This window comes from Sitophilus oryzae, unplaced genomic scaffold (genome assembly GCF_002938485.1).
Source record: "Sitophilus oryzae breed Bouriz unplaced genomic scaffold, Soryzae_2.0 scaffold_1193_pilon_pilon, whole genome shotgun sequence".
Taxonomy (NCBI): domain Eukaryota; kingdom Metazoa; phylum Arthropoda; class Insecta; order Coleoptera; family Curculionidae; genus Sitophilus; species Sitophilus oryzae.
In genome coordinates, this window is record NW_022145830.1 from 389011 (window position 1) to 403086 (window position 14076).

A 14076-nucleotide genomic window follows, 5' to 3' on the forward strand; every position below is an offset into this window, starting at 1 on the left:
AACTTGTAAAACTTAAAAACCGTGTTTATTTTAAAATATTTAACCCGAATTAACAAAACAAAAGCTGCCATGACGTGCGCACCGCGTATCGACATTTGACAGCTACGGAGCATTCATGGCAATCCTGATTAATACAACGTTTTATTGTAAAGAATATTTGGTGAATTACTTTTTCCCTTATACCTAGTGGAATAAAAATCGACTCGAAATATTGTCGTTTTTTTTCGAATGTATAACCAGATCCAATTTATACCAAATTCAACCACATTATTAGTTATACAGGTTATGCCGGGTCTAGACCAAGGCGACAAAAAGCAAACACGATTTTGGGACAAAAACAAGACAAACTTGCGACAAAAAATGGAGAATTCTGACAAGACAAACTTGAGACAAATTGTCCACGCCGCAAGGACAAAAGTACAACAAAGTCAAAAGTTTAGTTGTTGCGAATGAGTTTTATTAACCATGTGTGATTTCACTGGTCTCCTACTGATGGCAGCACACGCCATCCACACTGCGCCGACAACTTGTAAAATATAGGAACAAAACATAGATACTTTGATCTTTACCGAATCGAGACGGGGCATTGAAAAGTCTCCAAATTTTGAAACAAAACAAAAATGAGACAAAAATGTCGCAGAAATGTATTGAATTTGTCGCAATTTTGTCGTAAAACATGAATGTTTCTGTCCTGTCACTGTTTTGTCTGCTTGGTCTGGACCCGGCATAAGAAGTTAATATCTCATCAATACGAGATTTGAACAATAGTATTTACTACTGGAATTTTCAACAAACAAAACATAAACATAATAATTTTGCTAGAATTGGTCAAACCACCGTGTTTAAAAATCACAAAAATTAAAAAATAGGTCATGTATTTAGTTTAGAAATAAGTACCTTTCTCTGCAGATAATAGGCCCTTGTTGTTCGTTGTATTCGTTGTAGTCGGGAAAACATAACTGCAGGGATATATCTATTTGACATGGTACCGACACTAGTAGTAGATTCTTCTTGAGTACTACTCTTCCTTTGCCACAAAAACATGTCAAATTTATCACAATTCAATCTTTAAAAACTTGTAATACTTAAAAGCCGTGTTTATTTTAAAATATTTAATCCGAATTTACAAAACAAAAGCTGCCATGATGTGCGCGGCGCGTATCGACATTGACAGCTACGAAGCATTCATGGCAATCCTGATTAATACAACGTTTTATTGTAAAGGATATTTGGTGAATTACTTTTTCTCTTATACCTAGTGGAACAAAAATTGAATCAAAATATTGTGTTTTTTTTTCGGACGTATCACCAGATCCAATCTATACCAAATTAGTAGATATACAGGGTGAGGCCTCTAATACGACGCGGAAGCTCCAAGGAAAACGACAGTTTGTATTAAAATGAAATTCTATGAGCATATGTGGATTAATTTAGAGCATTTTTTAAAAATATAGAGAGATCTACAGGGTGTCCCCAAAAAAAACTTACACATCAAATTTGTGTTTTTTGTAATGGAATACACTTATATTAATTTATTTTTGGATTATAAGGGAGAAATAAAAGCGAATTTCATTAGAAAGAAAGAAAGAAAGAAATTGCTTTATTGTCATAAAAAAATTTTACAATTTTGTTGACAAAGCTTAAAAAAAAAGAATATAAAAAACATACAAAACTTCACTTAACAATAGAAAAACATATAAAACTAACAGCAAACATACAAAACTAAAACAATACTTTATACAATTATAGAAATTGTACATTGTCAAAAATTTATTTAATTAAATATAAATAAAATATAAACATACATGTAAATAAACAACTGTATATAATGTCAATACTAAATTTAAATGGATAGAAAACAAAATTATTTCTTAAATTTAGTGAATGTGTGTTAAATTTAGAACCCTAGATATTAATAAAAAAAATCGTTAACCGCGTAAAAGGCTTTCTCCAGTAAGTATGATCTCAAGGCTCTGCGAAATGCAGGAAAGGATGAAATGGAATTAATTTCAGATGGCAGATGATTGTGCATTTTTTTTGCATTGTACAGTATGGAACTCTTTACTAACTCAGAGTGAGGGGTTGGCAGATACATGTTATGCTCTGCGTTACTAATTGGATAGCCATGAACTGGCCCTAGAGAAATACTCGATACGTGCTTGCGAACTAGGCAGACGGATTCGAGTATGAATAGGGAAGGAAGAGTTAATATTTTATATCTTTTAAACAAGTCCCGGCAGTGAGCACGACTGGTTAGCCTCAGTGAATATCGCACAGCTCTCTTTTGTAATTTGAAGATACGCTCAAATTGAGTCGCACAACACGCACCCCAGAATGGAGGTGCGTATCGGAGATGCGACTCAAAAGGAATAATAGACTGTCCTAGATGTTGACAAATTAAGCACATTAGCAACTGATCTAAGGGCGAAACAGGCAGAACTTAATTTTTAGCTAAAAAGCATCGATGTGCAAATCCCATTTTAAATAGTTGTCCACAACAAGGCCTAAAAATTTTACAGAATCAACGACGTCAATGGTGGTATTATCAAGTTGAAAAGTAGCAACGTACTTTTTATATGATAAGACTTTAGTTTTAGAGACGTTGAGACACAGATAATTAGAATCGCACCATGTTTTTATGTTGATTAAGTCACTGGAAATGGTTCTATGAAGTGCCGTGGTGTCCGGGCTGCTCCATGTGAAACAAGTATCATCCGCGAATAGACAGATTTTACCACTGATGTCCAGACTAGCAATATCGTTGATAAACAACAGAAACAAAATAGGACCTAGCACTGAGCCCTGAGGTACTCCGCATTCTATTGGCTTGCAAAGAAGACACAGTCTTATCAACCCTCACACGCTGGTTTCTGTTGTTAAGGTAGGACTTAAACCATTCAAGAGGCGTTCCCCTGATACCATAGTACTGCAATTTGTTAGTTAGGATGTTATGATTAACACAATCGAAAGCTTTCGAGAAATCACAGAAAATTGTTGCTGTAACGAGACGGTTGTTCAGACTGGAGTATACATTATTAAACAGCGAAAACATGGCGTCATTTGTACATTTGTTACTCAAGAACCCAAACTGAAAGGGGGTGAGTATTTTGTATTTTAGAAGAAATGATACAAGCCTCTTTTTTAACCAGTCTCTCCATGATCTTCGATAACGTGGGAAGGAGTGCAATTGGACGATAGTTGGAAGCTTGCTCTTTATCACCTCCTTTATGCAAAGGAATAATTATCGCCGACTTAAGGCAATTTGGAAAAAGCACCATCTTCAAATGACATATTAATTAAGGCTGAAAGATGGTTTAATGTACATTCCGGCATACTAGAGAACATTTTAAGAGTAAGTCCGTCAGTCCCTGCTGAAGATTTATTTTTTAATATCATTTAATGTATTGCGAAGCTCTGCCAACCCACAGGCGTAAGGAAGAAACTGTGCAAATTAACATTATAGTCAGAGAGAAAATGATAGAGGATCAAGGGAGGGTGAGATAGTATTCACTATATTCTTCGCCACATTTACAAAGTAATTGTTTAGGTCCTCAGGTGAAGTTGAGGTTATGTTGGACGAAGAAACCTTACTCCTCAAGTCATTCACAATCGACCATGTTTCTTTGGCAATATTACCGGACTCAGTCAACCTCCTATTGTAATAGATGTCCTTGGCGGCTTTTATAGTCTTATGGTAAATTTTCCTGTAAAGTTTCACGTACTCGTGAAAGAAGACACTATCCGAGAATTTTTTTAGGTGAGATAAAGAGCGCATGTTTTTGCAGATGTACGTAGGCCCTTAGTAGTCCAGGGTTTATGATGTTTAATTTTGACAGGCCTGAGAGGAAAGGCTTTGGATGCCAGACCAGATAATGTTTGTGTAAATCTGGAAAATTCAGTGTCTACATCACCAGAGATGACATGCCAATCTGTTGTTAGACAAAGCTGCTTAAAATTTATAAAGTTTTTTTCCGAAAAAATACGTCCTAATTTACGAAAAGTGTTTCTACTCTCGGATTTTATGGAAATATTTGTTAATACTCCTTCATGATCAGAGAAGCCTGAGTTCAACACAGTACAGTCAACCAATTCTGGATCAAAGGATGACACGACATAGTCTATAGTACTAGAACAAGTTCTAGTGATTCTTGTTGGTGCATTAACATGCATTACTACACCAAAAGTCTCGAAGATAGACTGGAGAGATTCCCGAGCATCACACACACTGGAGAAGTCAATATTAAGGTCACCACACAAGATCAACCTGCTATTCACAGGCAGGGACTCTAGCAAACTCAGTAATTTCTGAAAGAACATATGCATATCTGCGTCAGGTGTTCTATAAATACAAACAATATAGAGGTCATAAGCAATGTGGTAGATGATAGAAAATTCAAACATTTTCTCGGCTAATAAGTGATCAAATTTTGTTATTGCCGTAAGGTTTTTGTTGGTAGACATTATCATAGTACCTCCATGAGATAAATTACTTCTATTAAATCTAGCTATTGTTGTGTAATTTTTCACAAACACGGGCTCATCGGTATTTAACCAATGTTCCGTTATGGCAATGATTTCAGGAAATTTGAGCTGTTCCAATAAAAGAAATAATTCATCTGTTTTGTGTCTTAAGGACTGAACATTGATAAGAAAAATACCTAGCTTGCTATCGTCCGATTTATCAGAGGGTGCTTGATCCTCTGTTCGCGTCAAATGAATTAAAAATTTTTATTTTTAGATGGAGAGCCACTGGAAAAATACTTGCTGTGGCTTTCCCTAGACTTCTGAAGGTGAAATAGCTTCTCTGATGAGAAAAAGGTCCTGAAGGCGGAGAGATCTGCCTCAACCTCAGCCACGCCAATGCCATACGCGTCGTGGAAGCGATAAAACAACTTGCGCAGGGAGTCCATGTCGCATGGGAGACCTTCCGATGCTAGCGCCAACTTGATGCTGGTGTTGGTGTGTCCCTCAAAACACGCACTGGGGGGTTGGTCATGGAGGTACGCAAGGAATAGCCTGACAGCTTTCAATATCGAAGGGTCCCTTAGTCTCGCCAACAAATAACGTCCATTGGCCGTGTCCGATTCACGCGATAACCGCACAATAGGTGGAGTCATTGGGTCCAAACTCAGCACCTCACCTTCCCTTGGATGCTTATTGATAATATTTTTCGCCTCCTGCTGCCCAAAGGACTTACTCGCAGCTATAGCCTCCCTGTCTGAACCAATTTTAACGTATTTGACCTCCTTGGCTAGATCTGTAGGTAAATTGGAAGATTGTGGAAGGCTTCGTTTCTCCAAAGTGGAAATCTTAGGCTGTTGAAATCCCATGGCAGAAGATCTTGATTTTTGCGGCGATACCTCCGAGGGAGTCAAAGATGGTTGGACATTGCTATTGACTACTTCAATTCCTGGGGGCCACATACTTATATCAAGCAGCCGCTCTAGGTGCCTTATATTCTGCACTCCAACTTTGAATTTTGAGAGTGAACTGTCCTCACTATTAAGCATAGGAAAGCAACGAATAAAGTCCGAAGTTCCAAGTTTATCCTTGATATAGTGAGCCAGTTGGTTTGCCGTAAAGGGAGATGGGATATTGGACACAACGACATAATGCCAGGCTTTTCTAATGGAGGGTTTGTGAGGTGGGGGAGTACTGACTTTAGAAGAAGTGACACCCACTGAGGCTTGGCAATCTGTCTGAGTCGAAGTTGACTTTTTTATTGCTGGTGGGCTACTCCTATTATTTTGCTTGCCTTGGGCAGCAAACTTTTCTATTGTGGTTGCCATCTGATTTACGCTCCTACGCAGCTCACTGACTTCCTTCAAAAGATCTACCTTTGAAGAGTCATGAACCTGGACCCTAACAGACTCATCCTGAAAGTCCATAAAAATGGATGATAGGTTGAGTATTTCTTGTTTTATTTCACTGATCGAATGAAATAAAGATTGTTGACCATTTTCCGAAATTTTGGAGTGGTGGCAGTGAATATCATCCATCTTTTTGTATAAAGACTTCCATTTGGAGTCATGATAACTCAATATGTCATAGATTTCAGTTATGACTGGAAGCAGGTCGTTGTTCCTTTTTAAACAGGTTCCCAGACCTTCAAGAAGAGACCCAACGTTCCCAGACCTTTTAGAGAAGTATATAACTAAAATATAAGGTGTTTGACATATTTAACAGTTTCTAAAAATGAAGAACAAATTTTTAATTTCAATAAACGTTCGCCTCTTTCCGCGCTACAGCTGACAGTTGTGACGTCATTGTAGTCCTTGTTAAAGCCTTCGTGGCCTTGTCATGATAGTGTGTATTATTAGTTGTCTATGGTAAACTTATAAAAATAGCAGCTGAGAAATTTTGAGTTAATTATTTTGTCAATTTTAAATGTGAAAAAGGTGTCTTTAAAGTTTTTAGAGCTATAGAGTGTATAAATACGTTCATTTTGTGTTGTGGATTGTGACAAAGTGCATACTAAGTGCCCACGATTTTATTTATTAATTATTTTAAAGCAAAATATGGAAGTACTCTAAAAAGAATGCTTGCAAAAGGTGATGCTGGGAACTGCTATTCTTAAAAATGCATTCTCCGAGTATTTAATACGATTTATACAGTTAATTTTCTATACTGCATACATATAAGGTGTTTAAATAAATAAACTAAATAATGAACGTTTTGCATTCGGCAACCAATAATGCACTACACACACGTGCTTATTGGTTGCCGGATAAGGACTAATAACCATGACAAGGACTACAATGACGTCACAAAGCGAGTAGTTTTCGCATGTACAGTACGTCTGTCCGTTCTGTGGCTACGGGGTATCCGTGAGAGGGGAAACGATATTCTCTCGATGTTTTTCGTAAAAAATTAGACGACGCGTCCCATCAATAAAAATTCGACAAATTTGCAAGTAGCCAATAAAATGAGTGGGCGGAGCGATTTGCGGTGACGTACTCGTCAAGTCGACGTATAAAATATATTGCTGTTCATTTAAATGTTTTTTGTCCGCATTCCTTTCATAGACACAGATCCAGCAGACGAACTGTACCTGGCGGACACTTTTGGCTGAATGAGCAGTCCTATTAGGTTAACTGTTCTTGGGTACAGCCTAATATGTAGTTAAAATAACCATTGTAATTTAAAGCAAATTAAAACTTGACCTAAAAAGTTATACAGGGTGAAACAAAATTAATTTTGACCAATTGGTCACCTTTAAAAGCAAGTTACTCTTTTATTTTAAATGTAATGCCCAGTATATTATTCCAACATTCAATAGGGAATTCATGTCCCTTCTATTAAGGTTGCCTATACCCCTCAAACAAAAATTTTCCTAGATATTTTCATGTTTATGATTTAGTCAGTATAGATCTTCATTATTTGATAAAATCTAGTTAGCTGTAATCTGTAATACGTTACTTCAACAGTTTAGTTCAATATTAACAACTAATTATCATTTTGTGTCAGTTAAAACAAATATTCTTCATTCAATCGGCATGCATGTTTGCCATAATTTTTTTTTTCAAAATGTTATGGCTCTTCCGCGTTGTCTGGCGGCATTTTCGCAACGAGAAAAATGTCTGCCAACTATTTTCAACGTTTTTTAATAATAAATAAAAGCTATTTTCACAATTATAACTCGTGTACCTACCTCATAATATTTTTAGTGTCAAAATTACACCCTTTCGATTGGCCGTCCCGGCTTTAAGCGCCGGGATCTCATAATGGCTATACAAAAGGATACTCATATACACAAGAAAAATTAGCCATGTAACGATGATAAGGTTCTTTATGTAACCAGCTCTTAGACTATAAGTCTTTTCTAAAAAGACTTAAATCTTTTTCTATTTCGGAATAAAGACTTAAATCACAAATCATTTTGAAAAAATCTTAAATCTGAAGTTTTAAGTCAGCTTTCGAAAAATGATTTAAAATCAAATGACTTTTAAGTTATTAAAATGATTTAAATAAATAAAAAAACTTTTTTTTCTGTAAGCTTATTGCAGCTCTGACTGAAAAATATTAAAAAGTTATAGGGGTGAGCCACTTTTGGGACGCATCCGGTAAAGGAAGTGAATTTAAGGTCAACGAGATATCAATTAAATTAAGTGATCCAGTTTCATTAAATGGCAAAAGACAATCAGACCAGCGATGCTGAATTCTGATGAACTCCTTCATCCAGGAATAACGCTGGCAACACCGTTATCGAATACGTCGTTGGCTACGCCACTACTATGCAATTATTTTTAGGATCTAACCGGCATTCACCTTTGGTGTGTACGCGCTGCATCCAGCTTTTAAATAGATCTACTGGATGTTCCACTTTTCGGGGACAGGGCGCTGACTTATGGCACCGATAGGCCAACGTAAATAAGGTGGCTCGTATAAATGGTGATTAATGGACGTTGTCGGCCAAATATTTGCGAATAAATTCTATAAGAAAAACGTGCTTTTCCAGATTTTAATTAGTCGTTTTTGATGTTATTTTATCCCAAGGATTTAAAAAGATTTAGGTTATATTAGAATTTAATTAAGTTAAATTGGCACCTTTGACAACTTTAGCAAACTTCCACTTGTAGCACTTACACTTTCCACTGAAAAGAACTAAAACCAATCTTAAAAAAAATATTTTTCAAACAAAATTACTTTGCAAATATGTATTAAAATTTAAAGTTTTAAAAAATTGGTAATAAAGTATTTTGAGTTAATGAACCTTACTTCAGCCCTTAGATTACATACAGGGTGGCGCGTCTCGTACGACGCGGAAACTCTAAGGAGAACGACAGTTTGTCGTGAAATAAAATTTTGTGAGCATATGTGGATTAACTCTACATTATTGAAAATTATATAGAAATCTGCAGGCAATCCCCAAAAAAAGTTTCGCATCAAAGTTGTGTTTTTTTTTGTGTGAGTCTTAAATATGTGCAAATATTTTTAGGGGTAGTATATTTCGACCCCAGAAACACGATTATAAGGTGGTTTTTTTCGCGAAAAAAAAATTAGAAAATTTGGAATTTTTTTAAAAAATTTTGGATTTTTTTTTAGTTTTTAGTTAAAAAAGATAATTTCTTGATAATATGGCAACATAGGTAGTAGATTAAATTAACAAGAAAGAAAACCCAGAAAAGATCCAGTGGTTTTCAAAATTTAAGCAAAAAATATTTTTTTTTGGAAATTTTCATTTGAAAAACGGTAAAGAGATACTATGTTTCTTTTATCGAGATCTAACAAAGTCTTAACAAACCAAGTTAAACAACAAAACCGAGTTATTTTGCCTTGAAAATTTAAAAAAAATATATTTTTGATTTAATTTTGAGAACCACTCTATCTTTTCTGGATTTTCTTTCTTGTAAATTTAATCTACTCTCTATGTTGCTATATTATGATGATATTATGTTTTTTAACTAAAAATTTAAAAAAATTCCAATTTTCAATTTTTTTTTCGAGAAAAAAAAACTTATTTGCGCTTATTGAAGACTCACCCTGTAAATTAATTGACGATTTTTTTAGAAAAGCATATGATTAAAATGTAAGGTTTTTGACATATTATATACTTAACATTTTCTAAAAATGAATAAATAAATTTTAAATTTCAATTTTAAAAGCTACTTAAATTGGAATTTAGTCTGTATAGCCTAATATGTAGTTAAAATAACCATTGTAAATTTAACCAAATTAAAACTAGACCCGAAAAGTTATACAGAGTGAGACAAAATTAGTATTGAACACTGGTCGCATTTAAAAGCAAGTTACTCTTTTATTTTAAATGGAACACACAGTATAATATTATGATATTCAGTGGAGAATCCATGTTTTCAAAATACTGGGAGGGCTACCTCACAGATAAAGATTTTTCTAGGTATTTTCGTTTGTATGATTTAGTCTCACTAGATCTTTATTATTTGATTAAATCTAGATGGCTGTATAGTGTATGTAATATGGCACAATGCCAAGCAAAATGTATATATTTATTTATTTATTTAGCGTATGGCTTACATCACAGTATTTTAAGTTATAGGACACAGAATGGTATAAACAACAAAAAAAATGTATATAAAAAAACTGCATCAACAAAGAAAAAAAAACACACACAACAAAAAAAAGGCTAATTCGTCTTATAAACAGATATCCAATCGTTGTATATAATCAATTGACTCCTGAGTAGCCATAAGGAAATCCTCTGAGTTGCCCATATAATATGCTCTTATTGGGCAGTCTTGCACTATATGTTTGACAGTCTGCCTGTCAGCTCCACAGTCGCATGCGGCTGAAGGGACTTTTCCCCACCTATTTAGAGAGTCGGCACATCTTCCACAGTTAGTTCTGATGCGGTTAAGAGTTGTCCATGTTCGACGGGGAAGGTCGAATCCTGTAGGTTCATTAATAACGTACGGTAGACTATGGTACATTGGAGCTGCCTTAATTTCCCATTTCTCTCTCCATCGCTCATTTATATCAAAATTATTTTGGTGCAGCTCATGTGCAGTCTTCAATGGAGGGTGTCTTGGTCGTAGTCGATTTCCCTGGATGGTACGTCATCATGGACCTGCAGCTGAGGGTTATTCATTATTTTATTAAACTCTCTGACCAAAGCATGTTCTCGGCGCAAATTGGGAGGAGCTATGTTGCTAAGAGTAGGCAGCCATATTGTAGGTGTTGGTCGAATTGTCTCTGATATAGTGCGCATAGTTTGGTTTAATTGAGTATCGACCATACGGGTGTGTTTGCTATTGAGCCACACTGGAGCACAGTATTCTGCTAAGGGATACACCAAACCCAGCGCAGAGGATCTTAGGGTGGATGCTGATGAGCCCCAAGTTGTGCAACATAATTTTTGAAGTATGTTGTTACGTGTTCTCAACTTTGCCGTCGATCTTGACAATGTATATACAGTGTGTCAATTTTAAAACTTCCCCACCTTTAATATCTTTCTTGCAGTTAAAGATATGAAAAATCGGAAAGACACGTCAATTTTATTTGTAAGGGGGACGCTTTAAATTAATATTTTTACCCTTTTTCTTTTAACCCCCTACGAGGGGTAGATGTCACCCTTACAATTTTAAATGGGAATGGGGGTCAAGTGGCACATCGTTTTAAAGGACGTTTAATTCTCTTTTCAATGGTATCCTACTTTGTTGCTTTTTGTCCAGAGGTTTCCGAATAATCGCGTTTCAAACTGGCAGAGACAATTAAACATGCCTGCATTGAGATTATGGTTTTCAGGCTAGTGTTTATAAAAAATATTGCAATGATTCTCCTAGTATTACAAATAATAATAAAAATAATAAAAAAATAAAAAATAATAATAAAAAAAATAATAATAAAAATAATTGGAAGATTAGGTGGAAACATGAACGTAGCAATTATATTTTTCTAGGGGGGTCGAAATACTAATAAACAGAAAACATCATAAACATTAACGTTCCTTTTCTTAAATTTGAATGAGTGGCAACCTCTAATCAGTTATACAGGAGGATTTGTTAACATTCCAGCAGGACGGTGGCTCCACCTCATTATTTTCTTCCGATCCGACAGTTGTTAAACGAGAGATTTCCGGGTACATGAATTGGCAGAAGGGGACCAATTGAATGGCTTCCAAGATCACCGGATTTAACACCCTTAGATTTCTTTCTTTGGGGACATCTTAAATCCATTGTTTATAGAACACAACCTACTGATATTGATGATCCTAAAAAATTTGGCGAATTACAGCAGAATGCCGGTCAATTCCCGGTGAAGTTTTCCGAAATGTTAGGGAGGAGTTTGAAAACACACTTTATTATTGTTAACAGGAAAATGGACATTCTGATCAACTTATAAGATAGGGCGTAAGTGCTGTAATTTGATCTTCTAATGTTTTGTACTATAAGGAGATCCATTGCAATACTTTTTGTGTAAACGCTAGACTGAAAACCAAAATCTCATTGCAGGCATGTTTAATTGTTTTTGCAACTTTAAAACGTGATTATTCGGAAATCACTCGACAAAAAGCAACAAAGTAGTATACCTCTGAAAAGATAATTAAACGCCCTTTAAAACGATGTCCCACTTGACCCCCATTCCCATTTAAGATTGTAAGGGTGACATCTCCCCTTCCTAGGAGGTTAAAAGAAAAAGGCTAAAAATATTAACTTAAAGTGTCCCTCTTACAAATAAAATTGACGTGTTTTCCGATTTTTCATATTTTTAACTGCAAGAAAGATATTAAAAGTGGGAAGTTTTAAAATTGACACACTGTATAGAATTATACACGTAATAAAAGACCAAAAATAATCATTGAAATATAGAAAATTATAAATTCATTTGTATAATTTAATTTTCTTTTTTCTTATAAAAATGTTATATATCTTACATATTACTATAATAAACAAAATGTGTTTCTATCTCTTTCTTTTTCTTCTACTATGAAATTAAGTCTCTTATTGAAAAAAGAAACTTAATTTCATCAGAAAATAATTAAATAGCGTGCCCTCACCTCGTGTGTGAAGATAACTCGTAGTTCTTAGTTTTTCTTACACCTTAACAGATGTTTTCTTTGCGTTCCAGACTGACTTAACTAAATTAGTCTTTTTCTCATTTCATTTCTGTTCAGTTTTACTAGAATTCTATTTTAAGATAACACCCGACGTAGCTTGCAATTACATATAGGTATGTCAAATTTATTTTCACCAAATACTTATTTCTTGTTCCACGAAAAGCTTGATATTTTTCTTTTTTTAGATACCTATACCTGTTATTTTATTTTTCTTTAATTAGGTTAAGAGAACAATTGAAAATAATTTAATTGGTTCCACTTGTACCCAATGCATATACATATATAATATACAGGGTGGCGCACCTCATTCGCCTCGGTTGATCAAACGAAAACTGAAAGATGTAGAACCAAATTTCTATGGGTATATGTAGAGAGGCAATGTGCATAATTTAAAATTATTTTGAAATGTACAGGGTGTGTCAGAACTAAGATCCATATCAAAGTTATATTTTTTCTTATGGAACACACCCCGTATTTTATTTCATTTTTGGATTCTTGGGCATAAAATAAGGCATTTATTATAAGGGTTTAATATGTTTAAATGCTTTATAAAGCAATCAGCCATCTATCTTATGGAACAAAACGTTTTTTATTCAAAATCTGAGCCAGATAGGTATAGGAAACCCTAATATAGTTTGAAATAGCATTTAAATCTACTTTAATACATAATGTTGTATTTGAAATAAAGAAGTTTTTATGTAAAATAAATATTTAAAATAGACCAGTAATTTTTGATACCACTATATACATTTAAGGAAGCAATCAAATTAGTAAAGTTTATTTCTCTGGCTTGAAAGTCAGCACGAGAATTAATTCTGAAAAGTAATTTACAAGGTGTTGACAAACTTTTTTATTATAGCATGCATATTTAAATATCTTTAAATATCTCAAAAACCAAAGCTTTTAAACATATTAAACCCTTATTTTATGTCCAAAAATCCAAAAATGAAATGAAATACCGGGTGTTCCATAAGAAAAAATATAACTTTGGTCTAAATCTTATTTCTGACATACCCTGTACATTTCAAAATAATTTTAAAATATGCTCATTGCTTTCCCACATATACCCATAAAATATTTTGTTTCTACATTTTTCCGTTTTCTTATAGTCAACCGAGGCGAATGAGGTGCGCCACCCTGTATATACAGGGTGTCATTGAAATGGTGTAAAAAAAATCAGCATAAGTAATAAGATGTTTTAAAAATCATGAAATTTTGACTTTTCAATTAATTATTTGATAACTACTTGGTTACTTTTGAACCACCATAACTTTCATTAGTTGATTAACCAGTTAGCAACCCATAAGAGCAAACTCTTTGCCTTCAATTTTCTCGAAAACCATCGCTCTGGGCGATGTGCAACAAGAGTACCTTTTTTGTAGGAAAAAGTATGTAGTTTTCAAAAAATGAACCCACGTTGCAAAAAAAATAACCTCAAAAAAGTTATTCACGAAACAACCCCCTACCCTTGCAAAAACTACCCTTTCCGCTTTTCCAAATAATTTTTCAGTACCACCATTTAATTTAGGGTCAAAATTTAT